The sequence below is a fragment of the Pseudorca crassidens genome, chromosome 7 (genome assembly GCF_039906515.1).
Source record: "Pseudorca crassidens isolate mPseCra1 chromosome 7, mPseCra1.hap1, whole genome shotgun sequence".
NCBI lineage: Eukaryota > Metazoa > Chordata > Mammalia > Artiodactyla > Delphinidae > Pseudorca > Pseudorca crassidens.
In genome coordinates this window covers 17,361,387-17,385,955 of record NC_090302.1, presented here as the reverse complement: position 1 = coordinate 17,385,955, position 24,569 = coordinate 17,361,387, and the positions used below count along the sequence as shown (strand labels likewise).

Here is a 24,569-nt window from a genome sequence, read left to right as displayed (position 1 = left end):
AACCTGCTAACGTTGGGGTACTTTGTTACACAGGAACAGATAACTCATCCTGGGGCCTACTTGAATGAATGACTGAGAGAGGCTGCAGAGTCCGCATCCCTAGCAGGAAACTCGGGGTCCTTCAGGTTCAGGAGAGACCTTCAGTCATTGCAAAAAGGTTGCCTGAGCACCTGTGTGTGCTATGCCCTGGGCAAGTCTCAGGACTCGCCAGGGAGCCGGGCACGGCCCAAACCTGCAGGGGCACAGTCAGGTACACGAGAAGGTTAGGAGAAGACATCATTGCACTGTGCCTGGATAACTGCTAGGTTGTTTTACTAAACTCTTCACACCCTAGTGAGAGCTGAGAGGAAGGGAGCTGCTGAAGTGTGCTTGACAAAACCAGGGCTGGCTGCACAGGGGAGGAAGCTCCTTTTATCTGTATAAAGGCATCTCTCTCTCTCTTTCTCTCTGCAAGATCCTGTGTTCACACACTGATCCCAGAAGTGAAGTTGGTGAAATGGAAGGCTTATGAGCTTTGCAGTCAGACCAATTAAGCTTGAAACCCAAGTCAGTAATTTCTCAACAATGTGAACTTAGGAAGTCAATAAAAAAGAAGGATTAAGATCATAGCCCTGAACTTTGCACCGAGCTGGGATCAAGCACCGGCACTGCCCATTACTACTTGAAGTTGCTGGTTCAATATGATCTTTCTATGTTTCAGTGTCCCCGTTTATAAAGCAGGAATAATCAAAATGTCTACTTCACAAGATTACTTGAGTGAAAACAAAAAGTTTTCAGCACAGTGGCTGATAATAAGAAAGGCGCAATAATAGCGAGTAACGCTGGGAAAGTTACTTAACTTTTTACGTGTCTTTATGCGTGTAAAGTTCTCAGCACCTTGTATGATATCTACTGACTGTTCTTAGCTGCTCTACCTGTTAACGTTACTAGCGGAGGCCTTGGACCCATTGATTTTTCAGGCTTCCTCCGAGACTAAGGGCTGGCCAGCAATGATGCACTCAAGTCACACATCCTTGAGTATTTATACAAATGCTCCCTAGCCCACCCCCAGGGGCGCTTAGTTCCTTGTGCTGGGATGGAAGGACACAGATTATTTCTGCAGCAGGAGATGTGCAGAGGCATCACTCAGATAGAGATGGCAGGGACACAGTAGCAGTGGTTCCCTAAGTAACTGTAATTCAGGTGCTACACACACCTGGAGCTTCCTGCATGTACCGTTAAACTTATGGGACAGCAATCATAGTAACAACATTAGTGCATATTTATTTATACAGCGTCCACATCTGAACATCTTAAAGAGCTAAAATAGAAGCCCTACTGAATTTCAGAGAAATCTATGTATATATGTGAGGATGTGAATATATGTGTAAGTGTGTAAGAATTGAGATTAGGATGTATGTATGCTTAGAGTAGAAGCAACAGCAGCCCTGGGAATCATAACTATGACCTTCTTCTTCCCCCTCAATCACCAACCAGGGCCACCGTTAGCAACGCTGCTTTCTTCTTAGTTTTCTAGTAGTCAGCAGCTCAAAGAATAGAAAAAACATTGCAAAAGTCAGCAGAGTTCAAATTCGCAGATTCACCAGTTTCTGGCTACATGACCTTGGGATGCTCATTTCTTTTTTTGTAGTGTCTGGTTCCTCAAATGATCAAATGGGCGTAAGAATGTCTTGGTTAGTCCTATTCAAAGTTTAGTGTGGGAAGTAGATCCTCCCTCCTTCCTTCTCTCCCTGCCTTCGTATTTCAACCTACAAAGGATGGGATACAGTGAAAGTTCATTGTTTTTTATAGACTAATCCTCCAACTGGCTATTTGCAAAGTTATTTAGCAAAATCCTATAACTAGAGAGAGAAGAATGTAAACGTGCCATTCCCCCCATGAGACTCCACCTTGCTCAAAGGCATGTACCCTGCCTTATACTCTCCACCACTGGACCTGGTACTGAGTAGCAGCTAAATCAGTATTTGGTTAATGAACAAACAGATGAACAAATGAACAGAAAAGTTTCCAACCAATGACTTAGTTTAGAGAGGAGCCGCTTTCACGGGTACTTTCCAAGGAGGAAACAAAATCCAGGCATTACCTCCTTGATGAAGAGAATGAGGTAAGCGTGAGTTTCAGATGAAGTATCACTTTGTCTCCCAATAAACTAATAATAGCTACCATGGTTAAGCACTTAACTCTGTGCTGAGTCCTGGACTAAGGGCTTTACACGGAGTTATTTCATTTAATCTTTATAACACTCTGTGATGGAATTGCTGTTAATACACCCATTTTACAGAGGAAAAAAAATTGAAGCCCTATGAATGCAACTGCCTACCTGAGATCACAGAGCTGATAAAACTTAAAACTGAAGACGGCTGACCCCCCAGTGAAGCCCCCAAAACTCTCTGTCACATTGCCTCCCAGGTGACAGCCTTCTGACCTATGAGAGGAGACCTCCCAAGCCTACGTGGCTACCTCTCCAGTACTGCGGGGAAGGTGGTGCCAACACAGAAACAGATGTGGCCCCCACTCTCATGAATTTCTCCATCTGGTGAGGGTGGGCATTGACAGATGTGAATATATCATGTGCACTCTGCTTCACGCTAGAGTGGAGAAGAACAGGGTGGGATGAGGGACCTCTTTTAGCGAGGGACAGTTAAGCCCAGTCCTGACAGGGGGAGGAAGGGTGTTCCAAGCAGCAGGATGGATGTTCCAGGGTGGAATGCAGTGGAAACAGTGACGTGTGACATGAGATGAGGATGGATAGGTGGGCAGGAACATGCAAAGCTCTGAAGGCCAGGTTAAGAGGTTTGCTCTTAACCCTAAGGAACAGGAGAACAACTAAAAAGGTGCTGAGAAGGAGGTGGCATGACTTGACTGTGGTGGCAACACTGGGGCTGGAGAAACGTCATCAAATGCAAAGCACGTCTGAAGGCAGAGTTGCTGGCTTGTGATGGCTCAGAAAGGGAAAGGGATAAGTAGGGTTTTGACATCTCCACCCAAACTGTACTTGCAGGCAGAATTTCTTCAACAGGTCATCTCATTGTCATAGAGAAGTACAGATAAGCAGGCAGAATCTCCTAGTAAGACGATGTTGTGTTCTTCTTATTTCAGGGCTGAAGACAGTATTTCCCATCCTCCTCTCTAGTTTTGATTATTCATGAATCATTCAATTGTTTATTTATTCTTTGATCAACAAATATGTACCGAGTTTCTGTATTTCCTCTATGGGCCAGACTATGTGAGATGCAGGGAAAGACAAGATAGCAATTCCTAGGAGATGCATCCCGGGTTGGTCAGTGGAACTGGAGCAATGGCATACTGGAACTGGCTCCAGCTGACTCAAGACAGCTACTTGTTAAATATTCAGGGATGCCGCTTGGTAGTTGTTAAATCTATGACTTGAAATGACATGGTAGGAGAATGTACACCGTAGAAATAAGCAAATGCTGTAAGTAAGGCTTTTTACATTTTCTCAGAGAGCCAGCCTGCCAGCATACCACTGGGTTAGGACAAGTTGCCTCAATGGGGCTGACAGTCTGTGGGTTCATCTTCCAAGTTCAGAGAATTCAGAAACATGTGCAGAAGCCTAGGTCACGGTTACAAAGTACACACCAATCCTTTTTAAGAACTCTAAGCATTTCAGGGCCAGATCACAGACTAGAGTCAGACAGACCTGGGCGCGTATCCTGCTGTGAGCACTTACCGAAGGTCCAGGTGAGGCAGTCTACTTTACCATCTTGACTTTCATTCCCCTGCCTTTAAATTGGGGACCATGTATACATACCATATGCTTGTGCTTTGCACAGTGCCCGGTATTTAGGAAGCACTCATTGAATGCTATGCATTATTATTATTGTTCTTTTTCTTCCCCTATGATTTTCTAGCCTTTTCTCCCAACCCATTTCCCTCTTGATTATCCTCAGTAGCATGCAGCCTTAACTTATACACTCCCTAGAGCAGGAATCTCACATCTCTCCCTGCACCCCATTCCATCTCTAGTCAGCTCTGAGTAGAAGAAAGATAATTTTGTAAACAGAAGACAGTGTAATTTCTACCAATAGTATTCATTTATCTAAGAATGTGTTATGAAAATATTTGCTACATCCACATTAAATTATTCAAGTTGCATCAAGGCTGTAGACCAAAACAACCCACGATGCAATATAAATTGTGTCTACTCCGCTGATGAACTTGTAAAAGGAGACCACAGGCTCTGGGACTAGAAGACCTGGGTTTAAATTGCAGCTGGATATTTAATAGCTGTGTGATTTCGGGCAAATTATGTAACCTCTCTTTGCTTTAATATCCTCATTTGTATATTCGTACTCTGTAGGTATTTGTCAAAGATCAACTTAATCAACATGTCTTCCATGTTTACAAAAGTATCTGATAAATATAAGCTACACATGCCTCATGGTGGTTAAGGATCCGCCTGCCAATGCAGGGGACACGGGTTCAACCCCTGGTCTGGGAAGATCCCACATGCCGCGGAGCAACTAAGCCCGTGAGCCACAACTACTGAGCCCACGTGCCACAAGTACCGAAGCCCACGCGCCTAGAGCCTGTGCTCCGCAACAGGAGAAGCCACCGCGATGAGAAGCCCACGCACTGTGACAAAGAGTGGCCCCCGCTCGCCGCAACTAGAGAAAGCCTGTACACAGCAACAAACACCCAACACAGCCAAAAATAAATAAATAAAATATTTTTTTTTAAATTGTGTATTATGCACATTATGTGATTTGTTGTATAAATTACTGATGCCAGTCCAGGCTGTGGCTTGATTACATTCTCTGAACAAGAAAATAAATACTGTCATCCTTGAACTTTCGGTGGGAGAATGAAGAGGGGGAGAAGGTCCTCAATTCAGTCCTCAGAAGTCTTTCTTGCCCCTGGGCGAGGAGCCATCTAGTCTAATAGTTTCTTTACCCACACTATTATGCTTCAATCTCATTATAACGCTGTCAGTGCTTCTACAGATCAGGGAAGCTGTATTACTCGCCCGAAGCCTTGAAGGTGCTAAGTGGGGTGCAGCTGGGACTTTACACCAGGTTGAAGTTCAAAGGATGAGCCCGCCCTGTGCAGTACATTGAACTCTGCCCAGCAGGGAGCATGACCCCATTTGGGGGCCAAGTCCATCAGGACTGGCCCCACAATGAGGCTGCTGAGTGGCCCAGCCTGCCCCCAACGCCATTCTCATGGACTTAAGGTGTCATCCACACCTGCCTACCTGTCTGATCCAGTCACCATTAGAGCATCTTCTCACCTTTTAGGAGCACAGGGCCACCACTACCGCTAGACAGCCACTCTTAAACCACTAACCGATACCTAGACCCTAGAAAGCAGCTCTCTTTCAATCATATCTTCACCTTATTGAGCAGATCCAGCTTTGCTTGCTCCCTAGCTCAGAATCTCCTACAGGGCTGGTTGTAAATACAGTGCTCTGGCCCCATGATAAGACCTACTGAACAAGACTCTCTGGGGTGAGGTCCAGAAATCTGATATTTAAACTTTTTTTTTTTCCTCCTAGAATTGTTCACCATTTTTCCTGCAGATGGAAAATCAAAGAAAGGTACTATTAAATCAACTATACTCCACTAAAAATTAATTTTAAAATATTCCTATAAAAAAACCCATAGAGATTCTCATTAGTTCTCTATTTTATACATAGTATCAATTGTGTATATATGTCAATCCCAAGCTCCCAAAACATCCCAACCCCCCCTTCCTCACTTGGTACCCATACGTTTGTTCTCTGTGTCTGTGTTTCTATGTCTTCTTTGTAAATAAGATCATCTAGACCAATTTTTTCAGATTCCACATATATGTGTTACTATACGATACTTGTTTTTCTCTTTCTGACTTACTTCACTTTGTATGACAGTCTCTAGGTCCATCCACATCTCTACAAATGACCCAATTTTGTTCCTTTTTATGGCAAAAAATTTTAAAAAAAATTAAAATTCACATATTCAGAGGGAAAAAGAAAAGAAAAAACACAAAACATACAGAGATGAGCTATACCTTCAATGGAATCTACACTCAAGCCCCAAGCCATGCCCTTGGGTGCCCATGGATGCCTTCAGAGCAATGGTGATGGTGTGTGTCTGACTGTGTGTGTGCGTGCGTGCTCCCACGCCCACAGATGCTCTTCCGGCACACTGTATAGAAACACAGAAGACGTATTTCTTTAAAATTAACTTCATAAAGGATATTTATATGTAGTGAATGTGATACTATTCATATTTTTCATACATAACAGATTAATTAGGTTTGGATACAAGACTGGAAACTTAATCCATATTCATAATCTTATCAATTTGCAGGAAGACTATGCAACTTTTCGAGGGGCCAACCTTGGCTCCAAACTGCCACTTTTACTATTGCCATAGCTCAGGCACACCAGGGTAGAGGTTAGACAGAATGCTGTATACAGCCTTAGAAACTAACCAACCTTGGTGTATTCTCTTACTTCAAGTGCGTTCTACATAAGTACACTTTTTATGAAATAGCCTTGGAACCCAACCACCTTAGTTTGCACAGACTTTTATTATATACTTGCTATGTCAGGCATAATTCTAATTCAAATATATTGCATGGTAGAGTGCCAACTGGGGCTATTCTTAGAAATAACCACACTTTATAACCTCGCCACCCTTAAGGTACATTTTTTTCAGGTTAAAGAACCATTTAGGGCTCATGTGGGCACCTGGTAGGCATCTCAATAGTATGGTAATGTTTTTGATCCACTAGGAGGTTAGTCAACTTTTGTGGGCTAGCCTGGAAACTCTGCCGCTGTTGATATATTTGCTTTGTATGAGAAAGCACGCTCTGCATGCCAAAAGATCTTACAAACAAATTGCTGGCCACCCAGAGGGCTCCTAGGTTGAGCTCCTAGGAGTTGTAGCCGAAACTTACGAGGGGTGCACCACAAGAGCTGTATAAAGGCGGCACAGGCTCAGAGCTAGAAATAGTGTGCTGAGTGACCCCGACAAGCTCCCCTATCCACTGGGGCTGCTCCAACAGATTTCTCATTCGGATACATGAAAGTAGCTGAAAGGATTGTTTTCCCGAGAGCTTTTTGCCTGCCCTGAGCGTGCCAAGGGACTTTGCTGGTTCTAATTATCTCCCTTTATGTTCAGGCCGAGACTTGTTAATACAATAAACCCGCGTTTCCAGGACACGCTCACAATGCAGAAAAATCTCAGGGTGTTTTACAAGCAGAAGATCATGTTAAATCAAATCAAATACCAATTAAAGATTAACAGCGGTATTGGAGAGCTGTTATCATGGTCCAGCCTTCCTGACTGCACCTCCGATTAGAATAGATCCCAACTTCCTTGGTGTCCCTAAGTGTATATACCCATAAAGTACATCTCAGCATCTTTAACTTGTCATTTTAGTCATTTATCCTTCCCTCCTACCAAATTCTGGGGGCATAGACAGAATGCGCTACATCTGATTCAGTTTTGGGCCCCAGACCTAATTACACTCAAACAAGTACTTAGGAAATTCCTATAGAATTAAGGTGAGCACAAATGAATGACTTAATCTGTGTTCTCTCCCTTCCTTTCCAATTATAGAAACCCATATCTATTGCATCTCCAGGCCCATCTACTAACCTTTCCTCCTCCCCTACCTGGAGTCCATTAAAAATAAACTTAGAGGATTTCAGGACCAGGCATGAGACAGTATAATGTCAAAGATACAAGCACCAGCTTTGGGGTCAGCCTGGTGTACACCCTGATTCTATCACTTTTTAGTTTAGTAAGTCACTTAACCTCTCTGGACCTCAGAGCCCTCATCTCTGAAACGTAAGTAGAAGACTAAGTGGGTTAATGCAATTAATCTGGACAGTAACTCTTTTCAGACAATAACATCATCACTCCCATTTTACAGATTACGACCTTGAATCCAAGAGAAGTGGATTGTTCAGGACGGCACAGTCAGTAAGTGACGCTGCATGACCTGAACTTCAGACTAGCATTCAAGTCCATGCTCTTGAACAACATATTATACAGAATCCCAGGCTCTCTACCACCCCAACAAGACCCCCTCATCCATGTGCTGAGTGACAAAGAATATTCAATTGTTTCCCAGGATGAAGCTTCCCCCAAAGAGCACATATCCTAGAATTTATCTCGTTCGGTCTTCAGGCTCCTTGGGAGGCCTCTGAATTCGTATCTAATACAGTCTGCCGAGTCTCAGCTGGTTTGAGACACTGTGAATCGTCATGCAGGGAGTATGAAAACAAATGCCTTCTGCCCAAACCATCGTCTTTCAATTACAGATCACTCTCCCCATTTGGAAGCGCTTCCCTTCGGATACAGGCATCTTGCAGTCTGGTGCTAGTTAGAACTGGGAAGAAATAAAGAGAACGGACACGGGGAGAGAAGGAGATGGGGGGACATGGAGGGGAAGGAAAAATACAATGCATCCATCAATTTGAACAGATGCTTAGAGCTCATCTTGTTCAAGGCCCTCATAGCACAGTTCCAGGGGCCCAGTTCCCCTGAATCTACGGGCTGGAACGCAGGAACTGAAGGTGGCTGCTGGAGTTGTAGAATATGGTGGCACAGACACAGTGCAACTCATTATTTTTTTAGACAGTGGATGAAACCAAGGTAGAGAGAAGTTAAGTGGCTTCTCCAACCAGTCAGCAAGGCAACAATAGAACCAGGATCTCTGACTTTTAACTGCTGTTCTGTAGTAGACGGGAAGTTAGATATCCAAACAAACAAACAAACAAACAACCCCCCTCCCAAAAAAAAAAAAAAACTGGAGGTACAGACCAAGGGAATTTTGCAGGGAAGGCAAAACAGCCTTAAGACTTTTGAGGAGAAAAGAGAGGAAGAAGGATTAGAGGGATGGAAGTAAGGCAAGAAGACATCTATGCAGGAGGAGAAGATGAGGGATGAGGAACATGACGACAGAGGCAGAGAAAGTGTGAGAAAACAGGGAAAACCAAAGACAATATACTGCAGGAAAAATTCACACACAGGGAGATGGCAGAAATAAAAATATGGGGTCAGATAACTGTTTCGTCACTGTCTGATGAAGATGCTCTAACCCTTCCCCGTGCTTTTGCATCCACCAAGTCCTCGCTCCTTACCCAGGTCCCCAGCCTTCTGTCATTGAGCTTGGCTGACCTCTCCCGCCCACCCTCAACCCCCAGCCCAGCTTTCTGCCTCCAGGACTGCCTTCCGCCTTGATTGCCCTTCTCCTCCATTCCATTCCTAGATATTGCTAGGTTCATTTCACCTAATCTTTAAGCTCTCCTTTCCTTCAGGAAATTCTCCTCCCCCCTCTTCCTGTTAACTACCTTCCATTCCAGACAGGGCTGGAAGGCTCTCCTCTGTGCTCCTGTAACACCCCATAAACCTCCATCGTATTATTTATCGCAATGGACTTTACATCTCTGTTTTCACGTTACCCTGCTTCGTCCAGTAGGCTAAATTTCCCAGGGCCAGGAACTAGGTTTGATCCATCCTATATCTCCAGCACCTACCACAGGGTAAAGCATGAATTACGCACAATGCAGGACTGGTGAATGCCTGACTGATGAATGCACGATCGCACAAAGGGCTCCTGCTCTCAGAGTGAAAAATTATTTCTAAAACCACTGGGAGGCGCTCTTGGGTAACTCCAGCAATGGACCCTGGGCGAGGAGACAAGAGTAGAATTTCCTTCTACCAAACATCTCTGCGAAACAGAGAAGGAAAGAAGAGTAATTCAAAACTGGAGAAATCCTTTCAGACTTCACCAGGTGAGGCTGAGAATGGAACAGAGCCTGCCCTGGTGGATTAAAGACTACAGTGAAAGTCAGAAGCACCGGACTCTAGTCTGTGGAACTGGTTAGCTCTGCGGCTTGGGGAATCACTCATCGTGGAAGGGCAACAGCTCACTCCATTCACACCAAGCCCAGGCGAGGCCGCTATTATCACCAGCCCCCACCTGCCAGGAAGAACAGGATGAATGAGCAATAAAGCATTCTGATCTATCAGGAAGAAAAGAGGGGATGAACGTATCTGGGATTCTTATTCTAACTGGGAATATTTATTGCGTACCTACCACCTCAAACATGATTTCAGACACTAGCAATACAGGTGTGAGCAAGCCACCGCCCCTGGTCTCCACTCAGGAGGGGAGTAGAGACATACAGGACTAACCATGATTTTAAAGAAGAGACAAGGACTCGATGATAAGAGAGATATAGGTAACGTGCCACGGGAACATTTTGTCTGGAGGCATCAGGGAGAGCTTCAGAAAGGCGGTGACATTTATTCCAGCCAGACCCAGAGGACAGTCCGGCTTTATTAGAGTGGGGTTGACAATGCCCTCTAAGCTGATGGGACCACACCAGCAAACACTAGCAGGTGAAGATGTACGAGGTGTGTCTGTGGGTGTTTGGGCAGAAGACGGAACGGATTTCAGGCTAGACAGGCAGGTTTGGCTAAAATTAACAACAGGTAATAGCAGTCAGAACGGTGGAAGTAGCAATGGCAAGTGGGAATGGCTGCAGCCACAGGGACAGAAGGATGGAGCAGAATGCCGAGGACGACGTTAAGGGCTGTGTACACGATGCCTCACTGAGTCCTACGTGTGTATATACACACATATGCATAAGTATATCTATCTGTCAATACGTAGTTGTTTATTTCCATTTCATAAGTGAAGAACATGAAACACAGAGGGGTTCAGTAACACATCCGAAGTAAGGAAACAGCGGAGCCAGGATCTACACTCAGGACTGCCCATCTCGAAAGGCAATGCTTTCCAATGCTCTGCTACTCCTCACCCGACGTCAGGCTAAGAAGTGGAGAATTTATTACGAAGGCCAAGAGGGAGCTGTTAAAAGTGTGTGAGGGAATGACACGATCTAACAAATGCTTTCAGAAGATGACTCTGGTGTCACACGTACCCCATCAGCTTTGGGTGGTTCCTACTTGCTTATTCCTAATGAAGCCCCTTCTGGGGTAAGCAGGGGTGGACACGGTCCATTTGTAGCAGTCCCCAAGTGTCCCAGAGGAACCCTGGATGAGCTCAGCCCCTCTGACAAATGCTCCAGCCTCCCACGGCCCCAGGGAGTGATTTATCAGAGTAGCATCAGTGCCTCTGCCCAGCAGCCCGTGATCCAAGGCTGGCAGCCCAGGCTGGGCTTTTTAATTAGCTGAGAGAGGGAAGAGTCAAGCCCTCTAGGACGGAAAGAAAGAGAGACACCAAGAAGGCTCATAAATTCAGAACCAGGGATCCATCGGCTGGAGTCTGGCAGGGGTCAGGGAGGAGGGGGAGGGACAGACTGGCTACCTCTTTAGCTTTTTCACAGTCTCCCTTGCTTTCTGGTCCAGATACTACAGAGAAGATGGGAATCTTTGCCACCTTTTACACAGGAATCCCTGGGACGCACCTTTTTCTAGCGTGGCTGTACGACCAGAAGCCAGGGAACCTCATTTCTAGTTCCTGAGTTGCTGTGCAGTTTGAGACCAAAATCATAACACAAAAGCTTGCAGGCTTTGGAGTTAGACATGAGCTTAAATCTCTATTCTGTGATCCTTACTTAAAATGTGACTTGAGCAAATTGCTTTTTCTCTCTGTGCTTCAGTTTCCCTATCTACGAAATCAGGAGAAGACCTTGTACTGAAAGGACTAAAGGAGAACACAGGTAAAGTGCTTGGCCCGTAATGGATGCTCGGTAAATAACAGCTGTTTTTAAATTTATTTCCCTCCCTCTTGGCCTTAGCTTCCTCATCTGTAAAATGCAAAGTTGTGCCACGTGACCTATAAGGGCTTTTCTAGCACTGATTTCATCTGGGCATTTTTATCTGGATACAAGAAGAGTTAACCAAATCTGGCGGGAGGGAGCTTACTTAGGGAGGAGGTTGCAAATTTACTCCTTGCAGGGGTCCAGGGGCAGGGTGGGGGCTGAGGTAGGGTGGAAATCTTGAAAGATGCATATTTCACACCAGTGTACCGAGACAATTCTGAGAGTCACAACTATTGGTGGCCTCAATAGTGAGTGAGCTTCCCTTCTCTGGAGAATGCAGGTAAAAGCTGGCCAACAGTCTGGAGCTGATGTTCTGAAAGAAATTTCAACATTGGATGGCGGGGGGTGGGGTGGGGGTGGGCAGAGTATTTCCATTCAGGTCCTCACCAGCACTGAATAGCATGGCATAATGCTTAGCGGCGTATTAACTGATGGTACTGTTTCTCATTTAACTCTCATAACCCAGTGGGGTAGGGAGTATCCACCCCCACCTTCAGACAGGAAACTCAAGATGCAGAGAGTGAAGTCACTTGCTCAAGGGTGCACCCAGACAGGAGGAGGCAGAGCAAGCCCGGGAGTTCCGATGAACCTAACTCCCAAGCCCCTCTCTTTTGTTACGCAGCCGGATTCCCATCTCTGATTCTACACCTGGTGGCAGCCCCAGCCTGGCTAATATATATATATATATATATATTTTTTTTTCAGTACGCGGGCCTCTCACTGTTGTGGCCTCTCCCGTTGCGGAGCACAGGCTCCGGACGCGCAGGCTCAGCGGCCATGGCTCACGGGCCCAGCCGCTCCGCGGCACGTGGGATCTTCCTGGACGGGGGCACGAACCCGTGTCCCCTGCATCGGCAGGCGGACTCTCAACCACTGCACCACCAGGGAAGCCCCTGGCTAATACTGATTGCAGCTGTCCCTTCCTTCTTCCCCAGACCCTGTCTCTGTCCCCCGACTGCTCCCCCATATGTATTTACGCTGGGCTGCCTGGTAACAAACGGCTCGTTACCATGCAGAAGGCGACAGCCGGGCGATTAGTGAAATTTGTTACCCATGCGTCTCCGAACAAAATTAAATTAAAAGTACTGCTTTGCTGTCAAGATAAGGGCCAAGCTGCTGAGATAATTTTTTACTCTCAAACACTCAATTACCCAGTGAGGCTGGATCAGATACAATCAAAGGGGAAAAAAGAAGAAAAAGAAAGAAAAAAACTTAGAGGCAGGACCTCCAGGAACAGATATAAGAGTTGTTACCACTCTCTCTGGTCAGGGATTTTAAAGAGGATGTTGCCATGGTGATGGGGCTGGACCACATGAGGCAGGTAGTGGGTGTGGCTTGTGACTACATCCTGTAATAAAGGAGATGCTCTCCATCCCCACCATCCCTGTCTTAGGCCAGATGGTATCATTTTTCACCTGAATTATTGCAACAGCCTCCTACCTGCTCTCTCTCACCCCATTCTTGTCCCCTTCTATCCCAGCTTCTACAAAAGCCAGAGTGACCTTTCTACCACACAAGTCAGAAAACATCACTTCTTTGTTGAAATCCTTTGATGGCTTCTCATTGTCATCATGATAAAGTCCAAATCGCTCAGCCAATGTCACCTCTAGCTCTCTGCTCTTCAAAGTCTACATTTCAATGAGACGAAGTAGACATAGCCTTCCTTCCCTTGCTTTTTTTCTTCCTTCTTTTTCAACAGGAATTACTTTGAGGCCCTATAGTATGCCTGGCATTTTGCTCCATCTCACTCTATTCACAGTCTCCTCTGTACGCAATAGTCTTCTCTGACCTTCTTCCCTTCAACACCACCACCCTGCTCTTCAGAATTCAGCCTAGAGATTTCCCATGCCAGCATCCCTACTCTGATCCCACCAAGCTGGTCAGGTGCTCTTCTTTTGTGCCAGCACAGAAATCACCACCAGCCTCTATCCCAGACCTTTTCACACTCTATTGTAATTGCCCATTTGATTCTTGCCCCTACCAGACTGTGTGACCCACAGGGCAAAGACTGTGCCTCACTTGTCTCTGTATTCCCAGGGCCTACACAGCAGGCTTCCAGTACGAGTCTTGTGAACTGAAATTACCTTGGACTTAAATGGTGGAACGCCTGCTGGAGATCTCTTCTGGAATGGGAGGAGTCTCTCTTCTTGTTTCTAGTTTCTCCAACAGAAAGAAAATTATTTCGTTAGATGTGTGTTTCAAGATTTTCCTTTTCTGAAGCGTCATCCTTTATTTTTGGACCCTATGTACCCGATCGCCTCACTCTAAACCGCCTCAGCTATCAGCACGTGGCTAATACTACATTTTCTTACATTTGCTAAAAACAAAACAAAAGGTATCCTTCAATTAGAATCACAGAATTGCAGAGCCAAGAGGACATCCTAGAATTATAATCTATTTGATTACAGAGAGATAATAGAGAGAAATGGAAGCCACTGAATTTGAGGGATCTCGTATCGCTCTACCAGGCTGAACATGCCTTGAGCACATGGACCACCACTCTTACTCTTCTTTGGTGTGGTTCCCTAAGGCAGCGATTCTCAACCACGGCTGCACCTGGAAAGCTTTTATAAAAACTCAGAAATGCTCAGGCTCCACCCCAAACTTATTAAATAAAACTCTGGGTTGAAGTCCAAAGGTAGGTATCTGTTTTTTAAACCCGAACATGTTTCCTATGCACGTAGGGTTGGGAACCATGTTAAAGGGGAAAGTAACTTTACTCAAAACATCATTCAAGGACAGAGTACAAGGTGATCATTCTCGTGGTCCAGGACCCTTTCCACCTGGACACTTAGTTTTGATTCTTCTTCATCTTCTTTCTTTTATATTTTTTCCATTAGGTAAAGATGAAATGCATTCATGCCTCCAGGGATCCCAAGACCAGACACACAAGGGTTTGAATGAATAATGAAAGAGGGAAAGGCAACATTTTTCAAGATTCCAAATCAATTTAAAGATAGAATAGACCTTTGAGATCATCTGACCTAGCTACTGAGACACAGTATCCTAGGGTATAAAGGGAAGTGGACAGATTTATCCATCACCTACCATCCGCCAGGAACTGTGCTGACTGCTTTACTTGTATTATTCCATTTCAACCTCAAAACCACTTTTAGAAGAAGGAACTTCAAGTATGTACTACGGAGCTGAGGAAAGCAGGAGCCAGTGGGTTAAAGTGGTCTTCCCAAGATCACTCTGTTAGGACTCACAACCACCTTTGGTTTGTTGTTTTTTTGTTTTTTAGTATTTATTCATTTACAGTAAGTCCCCTACATACACGTACAAGGTCAATTCCGAGATCACATTCGTAAGTCCAATTTGTTCGTTAAGTCCAACAAAGTTAGCCCAGGTAGCCATCTAACACAGTCGGCTATATAGTACTGCACTGTAATAGGTTTATAATACTTTTCACACAAATAATACATAAAAAGCAAGCAAAAAAAATTAAACATGTTTAATTTTACAGTACAGTGCCTTGAAAAGTACAGTAGTACAGTGCAACAGCTGGCATCCAGGGGCTGGCATCGAGTGAACAGGCAAGAAGAGTTACTGACTGGAGGAGGGAGAGGAGGTGGGAGATCGCAGAGCTGAAGGATGGTCCACAACAGGAGACGGAGGGCAAGCTGCAGTTTCGCTCACGCCTGACGCTGACGGAATGCACGCTCGAATCTTTTAAAGTTTTCAACTTGAAGGTCCATAGTTAGGGGACTTACTGTATTTGTTTATTTGGCTGCACCGGGTCTCAGTTGCGGCACGTGAGATCTTCGATGAGGCACGCGGGGTCTTTTTTAGTTGTGGCATGCGGGATCTTTTGGTTGCGGCATATGGGATCTAGTTCCCTGACCAGGGATCGAACCCAGGCACTCTGCATTGGGAGCTCGGAGTCTTAGCTCCTGGACCACCAGGGAAGTCCCTTCAACCACCTGTTTACCTCCAAAGACCATGAATCAAGCACTGCACACCAGTGCAATTACCTCCAGCAAATCCACTCACCTGAAATCCCTTTTAAGAAACGGCAGAGTATAACTGATAAAGAGAAGGATAAAAAAATACATACATATATAACATATTGTGATTCACCCAAGTATATTTTTTAAATGAATTGTTCTGTCTGTCCTCGGAAGTAAGCACTGTGGTTTGTGAATTCCGCCCTTCTTAAAAAATCATTCTCAACAATTATCTGGCTGCATAATGTTTCATCAAGTTGACGCTTTGTAATTCACTTAGCCACTTCCCTATTGTTGGCCATTCAGGCTCATTCTAATTTTTCAATATTACAGATTATGCTACAATGAGTATCTTCAGGTTTAGAGTGTCATGGAAAAAATATGGTCATAATATAATGTTGAGTAAAAAAAAACAAGCAAGTGAAATGTGTGTGTTGATTACAGTTACAATGATGAGAAAAATATATATGTAAATGAGGATGAGGAAAAATGAAATCAGCTCTTTGGTCTAGAAGGTTCTTGTTTGTTTCTATTTTCCTCTGGTAGTACTATTACATGACTTTAGACTGGTGAAAAATGACAGAAACAATAAGCATGCCATCCCCAATGTTGTTGAAATATCTCAGTTCCCTGAGTGTTCTCACCGTGGAGCGATGAGCTTGGGCTAGTCAGTGATCTTGACTTTTTCCACAGACAGCAGCCAGAAGAGAAGCTTCTTAAAGACTGGAACCACATCTTGTTTTTTATTTCTGGCCATGCTGCATGGCCTGCGGGATCTTACTTCCCCAGCCAGGGATTGACCCGTGCCCTCGGCAGTGAAAGTGCAGAGTCTTAACCACTGGACTGTCAAGAAATTCCCTGGAACCATGTTTTATTAACCCCCGATTCCCAAAAAAGTCATACTGTTCTTGGAATGTACAATGTATGTCCAATGAATAAAAGCATAGAATTTCAGAGCTGGAAGAGGCCTCAGATGTAATTTATTCAAACACCACACCCCAACTGAATGGATGGAGAGCCAAAGAGACTTTCCCAATGTTCCCCAGCATTTGAGTGCAAGAACCAGAGTTGACCGCACTTCTTTCAAAATCTACTCTAATTAAAAGAGGCAGATGGTTAGTAAATTTGCTCAACGGGAGCCATGAAGGAAGAGTCCTTTTCCAGTCCGACACAGGATAGGTTTGACTCAGTGAACTTTAGTTACAGATCTCCCCTGAATCCCTATGTCCCACAGCCCCTAAGCTGTTCTCTTGACCAATGCCTCTGGGCTGTGGCATCTGCTTCCTCCCCACGGAGCACCAGGTGGTTTGACGGTACCTGTGATGCTGAGAGAAGGACATTTTCAACCCAGAATCCATGACTGAGCCAAACAACCTGGAACTCTTCAGTTTCCAGTCTACATGCTCTGCTGGGAGAGTTCGTTCCTCTTGTGCCTGCTTTACCATCCAGTGTGTGTGGGGGAGGTCTGAATTCTAAAACGGCCCCCAAGATTCCCATGCCCTATATACCCTCTGTACATCCCCTCTTCTTGAATGTGGCTGGGTCTGTGAATATGATGGGATATCACTCTGTGATTAAATGATGTTATCTGAGAAAGGTGAAGGGATTTTTTTCGGATAAAATTAAGGTCCAGAAGCAGTTGACTTTGAGTTAATCATATAGGAGTTTACCCTGGATAGGTCTGGCCAAATCAAATGAGTCTTAAGAAAGACTGGGGCCTTGAAGAAAGACAGTCAAAGTGTAAGAGGTGCTCGCCAGCTGCCCTTGAGGAAGCCGTGCTGTGAATTGTCACGGAGGGGGCTGTGAGAAGGGCCAGGGAGTAACCTATAAGAACTGGGGGTGGTCCTGGCTGACAGTAGCAACAGAGCAGGCATGTCAGTCATGCAGCTACAAGGAAGTGAATTCTGCCAGCAACCACAAGTGCTTGGAAGAAGGCCCTGAGCCTCAGCTGAGATCAAAGCCCCAGCCGACTCCTTGATTTGAGACCCTGAACAGAGAGCTTGGCAATGACATAACTGGACTTTTCGATGACAGACATACTGTGAGATAATAAATGTACGTTGTTTGGAGCTGCTAAGTTTGGGGACATTTGTTAAGCAGAAACAGAAAGTGAATGCACAGCCATGGAGTCCTGACTCTTTCTCCCATTCCCCAGCCAGACCTCTCCTGGGCTCAGAGCTGGTTGGCAGTGTCTCCATCTGGATGGCCTACAGGCACCCCTAAGGCAGCAGCTCTACAGCTGAGCTCATCCCTCCCCCTCCTGAAGGCCTGCTGCTACTCCCTTCCCTGGCGCTGTGCTTCTCTCCAGCGCCCCCCGCCAGAATCCAACGCTCATCTTCAGCAATGCTCACGGGTTCCCCTCCTCACAGCCAATCAATCATCAGCTCTAACTGTATTTGAACATATCCCTAGCAGCCATCCTGTCCCACGCTCTCCCAGAGGGCCCTCCTACTACCTCAACAGCCTCCTAACTGGTCTGTCCCCCTCCAGCTCTTCCTCCACTGTGGAGAGAGTGATCTTAAAACAGCACAGGGTGATGCAACTATCTTCTTCAAAAACCGTAATGCACTCCCCATTTCACATTGGTTCAAGTTCAAGCTCTCTCCTGCTCATGTGGAGATGTGTTTTCTTAGTAGACAGCCACCCCCCATTCATCCTTCAGATTTCAGCATTACTGCTGGTTCCTCAAAGATGTCTTTCATGGGGAACTGTGGGGTCTTGGCAACTGCAGTAGGGTGACCCCATCTGAAAGGGCAAGTGCTTGTGAGGCTGGAGCTCCGACATTTTCAAGACAAAGCAGAAATCAAGATTTTTACCATATTTTTAAAATGTTGGATGCAATAATTTTATCCAACACAGCATGCCCGTGGGGATGAATTTGGCCTCTGGGCCCCAGGTTTGCACCTTTTGCATATGGCCTGTCTCATAAGCGTACAGATGCGCAAATTCACGCACATCGCAAACTTGTCACATAAGAAGCATCGCCTAGCCAAGCAATTTTGTTTTTCCAAATAATTCAGGTGTTGTTTCTTCACAAATTCCACTATTCCGATTCAGAGGCCGCCACAATCCCTTCACACAAAACTGCCTTCTTTTAGGAAAAGATAAGATGGAAAGCATAGTGTGTTTTCATACACTGTTAGGTTAGAAGAAAGATATGCAGGGTTTGAAGCTGTGGGATAATCAGTGCAATTGCAATTTTAGACGTTACTTGCTTGAGCGCACCAACATTCACAGCAGCATTACTCATAATAGCTCAAAGGTGGAAACAGCTCAAATGTCCAACAGCTAATGAGTCAATAAACAAAACGTGACACATCCATACAATGAAATAATATTTGGCAATGAAAATGAATGATGCGGCACAGGTAGATGCTCCAACGTGGATGAACCTTGAAAACGTGATGCTAAATGGAAGCCAGTCCCTAAAGATAGCACTGTATGATTCTATTTATATGAAAGGTATAGAATAAGCCAAGCTGTACAAACAGAAAGGAGATTCGTGGTTTCCAGGGGGTGGAGGGAAGGGGAACTCGGGACTAACTGCTATTGGTACAGGGTTTCTTTTAGGGGAGACAAAAATGTTCTAAAATTAGATTGTGGTGATGGTGGCACAACTCTGTGAATATAGCAAAAACCATTGAATTGTATGGTATGCAAATGATATCTCAAACAGTTGTTTAAAGAAAAAAAAAAAGATGTCTTTCATGACTCTCCCCATGATATGAGTTTCCCCCTGTATTTTCTTCAGCGGCACTTCTCACAGTTGGAAATGATATATTTCTTTACATGTTTGTTTGTGAGACCCTCTCTCCCTCCCCATTTCTCCCTGGCAAGACTATAAGATTCATGAGGTCAGTCCCATGATTGGTCTGTTTGCGATTCTAGACCTGAGCCTTAGCATATAGTCTCAACAGAATTAGATATTTAGTCAACATTAGTTGATTCAATGAATGAACAGGTGAATGAACTTGACAATCAAATTCTTTCCCGATCTGGGTCAATTCACCCTTCCCAGCTTTGTTCGGATTATCTTCCTTCATATACCTTGTATTCTAGTGACACAAGACTCTGCTGGATCATCGCATAAATCCTATAAATTGGGATTCTCACCTCCATTTTTTAGAAAAGGAAACTGAAGCCTGGAAAGTAACTAAGAGTCAGGGCTACAAAAGGTCATGCGTGCAAGCATCTCACAGGGCACTCGGCACACAGTTGGCAATCGTGCCAGGTAGTTTCACCTCTTTATCTGGGAAAGCGTTTAGCAGGGTAGGAGAATCCTGGCCACCCCACAGGATTGTGAAGAAAAGGGATGACAGAGCGCTGATGCTTGGGTGGGAAGCAGAGAGTCACAATCCTTCAGTGTAAAGAAAAGGGGTGGGGGTGAGGGAATCCTGCTGAGCCTAGTTGAAAAACAAGAAAGCGAGAGAGACTGATTATTCCTTCTCGCTAGTGTAAGCAACTAAAAACGACATGTTTGCTTTATTGCCTTTGGTCTCCCATTTGATTCCTGACAGCCCTCTCCCTCCCCTGGATGCCGGGCTGTCAGGTGCCGAGCTGGTTGGCATCGCTAAGGAGGAGGAGAAAGAACAATTTAAGCAATATTTCAGGGACCATCACGAGCTTGGGGAGGGAGCTTTTGAAGTTGTTTGACTCTCTCACTGCATTCAGGGAACCCTTGTCTGCCAAGACCGCTTGATGTTTGTGGGTTGGGGACAGGTAGTCTGGGAGGGACCTTTAAGAGAGAAAAACAACAACAACAAAACCAATGTCTATTTCCTCTGAGGTTTGAGGGAAGAGAGAGAAGAGAGACATCAGACAGGAGTTTTTGAGTCTATAACAATTTCTGAATACGTAATTTTCTCTTCACTAACGTCTCATTAAATGGGGCCAAATGGAGGCGTAGATCAAACCTAGTTTTCTGCATTTTACTGTTCCTTCAGTAAGAGAAATCCAAACTCCCAGTCTCATTTCTTCATGAGAGAAACTAGAATCTCTCTATAAAGCCTTCAGGAGCTGCTGGAACATTCTGGAGGAAGGTATCTACCTACTACAGATAACAAATAGCTAATGACCAGGGCAAGAGTTATGATAAGAGGGAAGAAGTTAAAACCTGTAAGATTCGGGCTTCCCTGGTGGCGCAGTGGTTGAGAGTCTGCCTGCCAATGCAGGGTACACGGGTTCGAGCCCCCGTCTGGGAGGATCCCACATGCCGCGGAGCAACTAGGCCCGTGAGCCATGACTACTGAGCCTGCGCGTCTGGAGCCTGTGCCCCGCAACAAGCGAGGCCACGACAGTGAAAAGCCTGCGCGCACTGCGATGAAGAGCGGCCCCCGCTCGCCACAACTAGAGAAAGCCCTCGCACAGAAACGAAGACCCAACACAGCCAAAAATAAATAATTAAAAAAAAAAACCAAAAAAAACCCTGTAAGATTCTTCTAAGGGGCTGATGCTGGGGTATGGTGACAATAGATTTTGGAAACAACTGGAATGGGGTTCTAGACTCAATCCTGCAACTTACTGATTCTATGACCTTGCGGAAGTTACTCTGCCATGTTTTAGCTTCATTCTTTTGCACACAGAGACAAGGACAGTAATAGATCACACAGGATGACGGGCGAATATGCAATAGATCTGGCACAAAAGTGGCAATAAATGGCTGCTCTAAGTTGTTATCCCTCTTAGAACTGGGAGTCGAGTTCCTGGCTTGGGAAAGGGGGATACACTCGGTGGGAGCCAATGCCAGAATAAGAACAGGGATGTACTGTTAGCTGATATGTAAAGGGAACTGTAGAGTGGTTTATCTCAACTCTGGTTGAAAATTAGAACCTGAAAAGAATTTTATACCAGACCCCTTGGCCAGACATTGCCATATAATGGGTCTGAGATAAGTATTTGGAATTGGGTTGTTTTCTTTGCTTTTTTTTTTTTTTTTTTTTTTTTTAAGTTTTCCAAGTGATTCTGAGGTTCAATGAGGTCAGAGAACTGGCTAGTCTCTGACAGCCCCTCTTACCACACAGCTGAGGACACCTGATCCACTGCTGGCTCTGACCTGACCCAGATTCTATGACTCATCGTTCCTTCAAGCGGGTAACACCAGAGTTTCCAACCTCCTACACAGGCCCTAAATATCCAGCCTCCCCAGCTGACCTTGTCTTCTGTTTCTGAAAAGAGATCCTCTGTCCAAAGCCTTGAACTTAGTAGTTTGCTTTGTCCCAGGCCCAGTGCATTGTCCTCTGGGAAAGATTCTGGATTGCTCTATTTCTAGAAAAAAGCCCTTGCACTCTGGTTTGTAGCTTAATTCTTACTTCTTACTGACTGTTCTTCTCAGTGGTGTGCTAGTAAATATTTAACAATGGGCTCTGAGGAGGAAAGGGAAGCATCCATTGCATTTTTGTTAATTTGCACGGTGTAAATACTTCTAGCATGGTTGCTTATAAGCTACTATTGTGACATCACTCACAGCGGAGTTGGAAACGATGAACAAAACTGGCTCTCACAACTGGTATGAGTTGGCACCAGCACAGCACTGGAAGATCTCTTTGTCATATGTTTTCCTCCCTGACCAAAGACCAGGACCCTGGGAGGGTTGGTCCCCGTGGATGCTGCCTTTTCCCCTCTACACTGAACTAACTTCTCAGTGTCTGAGCTAGTTGCGACCGTCCCTGTTCCCACTCCCAGCTCCTCCAGGGCCGATGCTCTCTGAAGGGTTACAGAGTTTGCACCAGGACATTCTCAGGGATCTTATCAGGCTTTTGTACCAGCAAGACATGGGTACCTCCCTCCTGTCTCTTTAGTATATATCTTATGCAGGTACTGTGGTATGCACTGCACATATATTATCTCAGTCATATAATGGTCTGGCCAGATTTTGAAACCAAAGAGCTTAAGTCCAAATCTCAGCTCCCCTTACCTCATGGTAGTCTCAGGTAAGTGACCTAAGTCCCAGTTTCCTTAGTTGTAAAACAGAGGTAAAATAATCCCTTCCCATGGTATTATTTGGAATTCTATAAGAATTCCCGTGAAAGAGGCTGACCTCACCAAGCGACAAGATGGCAAAGATGAAAACCATAGCACAATGTCCCCAAGAGGACGGGCCCACTAAGTTTATGTTCTTACCTAAAATGCCATTTTTTTTTTTTTTTTTCCCCTAGAAGCAAGACCAATTTGCAGAGCAGCACATTGGAAAAAGGCCATGGAGTCATGCCTGGCCCAGACACTGATTTGCTGTCCTTAACTGGTTACCATTTAGTGAACAGTGATCACATGGCAGGCACGCTCCACTAAGCATGTCCTTTGCATACATTCCCTCCTTTACTCCCTGCAACAAGCCTAAGGAAGAGTAGAAAGGATTAACACTAGGCTTATCCTTCTTTACCCAGGGGAAACTGAGGCTCAGAGAAGGAAAGTGCTTGCCCTAGGTCATGCAGCTAGGAAACAGCAGAGCAAGGATTTGGACCGCTGGGTGCTGATTTCAAAACCTGTAATCAACGTAGAAGGACTACTGTTTACCTACTGTTTTAGTCTGGAAATAATCTCAAATTTATGGAAAAGCTGTAAGGATAAGAAGAGTACAGAGAAGAGCCATGCATCCTTTGCCCAGATTCACCTATTGTTAACCTTTTGCCCCATTTGCTTTGTCATTTGAAGAGATGACACTTTAACCTTGGGAAAAATGCTTCCCTTCTCTGAGCCTTGTTGTTTTGTGTGTGCATAAAATGGACAACTGGATGGATTATCTTTAAGGCTGAAAGAAATGCTGTGGCTTGATGAGAAATGTTGGATAAAGAATGGGATGGGTGCCCCAATGGTCAAGGCATGGCTCCTGCTGCCATTACTGCCAGCCCATCTGCCATTACTCCCAAAGCTATAGCCTTGGGCTCTACCTAGCTTCTGGGATCTCTCCCATCCCCACCCTCAGAACACCTTGTACCTCTGCCCTCATACATGGCAGGTACTGTTGACGTTCAGCTTTCACCCCACTCCATCCCCATTTCCTGGAGTCTCTGCTCCATCCAGGCATTCTCAGATTAAATTTCAGAACAGTCTCCTTCCCTCAATCCCGAAAGGCCTCCTTTTCTGCAGATATGGCTTGAACTTTCCCTCACCTGTCCACTTCCTCTAAAACATGATTAAACTGTGTGTGTGTGCGTGTGTGCATGTGCGTGTGTATGTGTGTGTGTTGGCGGGGGAGAATCAAAAGGAAAAAAAAAGAATTTTTTATTTTTTAGACCTTTTTTTTTTCCCCCCCCAGTAACTGGGAATGGAGTGAGAGAAAACAAGGAGGGCCAGATGGAAAACCACCATTCACCCTGAGCACTCGTAATAATCCGGACACTGGAATAGGAATTTATTTCATTCATTCATTAATGAAAAAATTCTTTTTTTTCACACAAAGTTTTGCTTAAATTCAAGAGTTCTTATTACTACAGAAAATCTCAGCTTAAGAACCATCACATTAAAACAAGAAACTAAAACAAAAAAAAAATAAGCAAAATCAGGGGGCATTCATGCCCTGGTTCTCTTTGCTGGGGAACTAATCAGCAAAGATTAGAGGAAAGTGCATGGGATTGGGAATCAGATAACCTGAGTTTCCAGAGCTGGCTGAGCAACCAACAGAGGTCCAGAGAGTGAGAGAGACTCGCCCAAGGCCACACAGCCACCCGCGCAGAGCTGGGCTGGGAGGTTGATGCTGGGTGCTTGCACTGCTGGAATCAGCAGCAGCTGTACTGCTCTGTCTCCTGCTCAGCCCTGTGCCTGTGGCTGGACACGCCATCTGCAGTTCTCATCTGGACCTTCAGTCATACATGAGCTTATCCTGATCAGCATCGCTTCTCTGTGTGAGCCGCATTCCCCCCGCAAGGAGGTTATAA

The 24,569-nt window shown here is 45.1% G+C and overlaps 1 protein-coding gene across 5 annotated transcripts in view; it reads right to left on the bottom strand.

Moving 5' to 3' along the window:
- ASTN2 (astrotactin 2) overlaps positions 1-24,569 on the bottom strand; it is a 911,537-nt gene that overhangs the window by 554,421 nt on the left and 332,547 nt on the right. The window contains exon 1 of one of the 5 annotated variants that reach the window (XM_067743525.1): positions 13,834-13,902. The exons of the other annotated variants lie outside the window; for them this stretch is intronic. The gene's annotated coding sequence lies outside the window, so the exon portion shown is untranslated. Of the gene's footprint in view, positions 1-13,833; positions 13,903-24,569 lie in introns of those variants that run through there. 5 annotated transcript variants of the gene reach the window in all.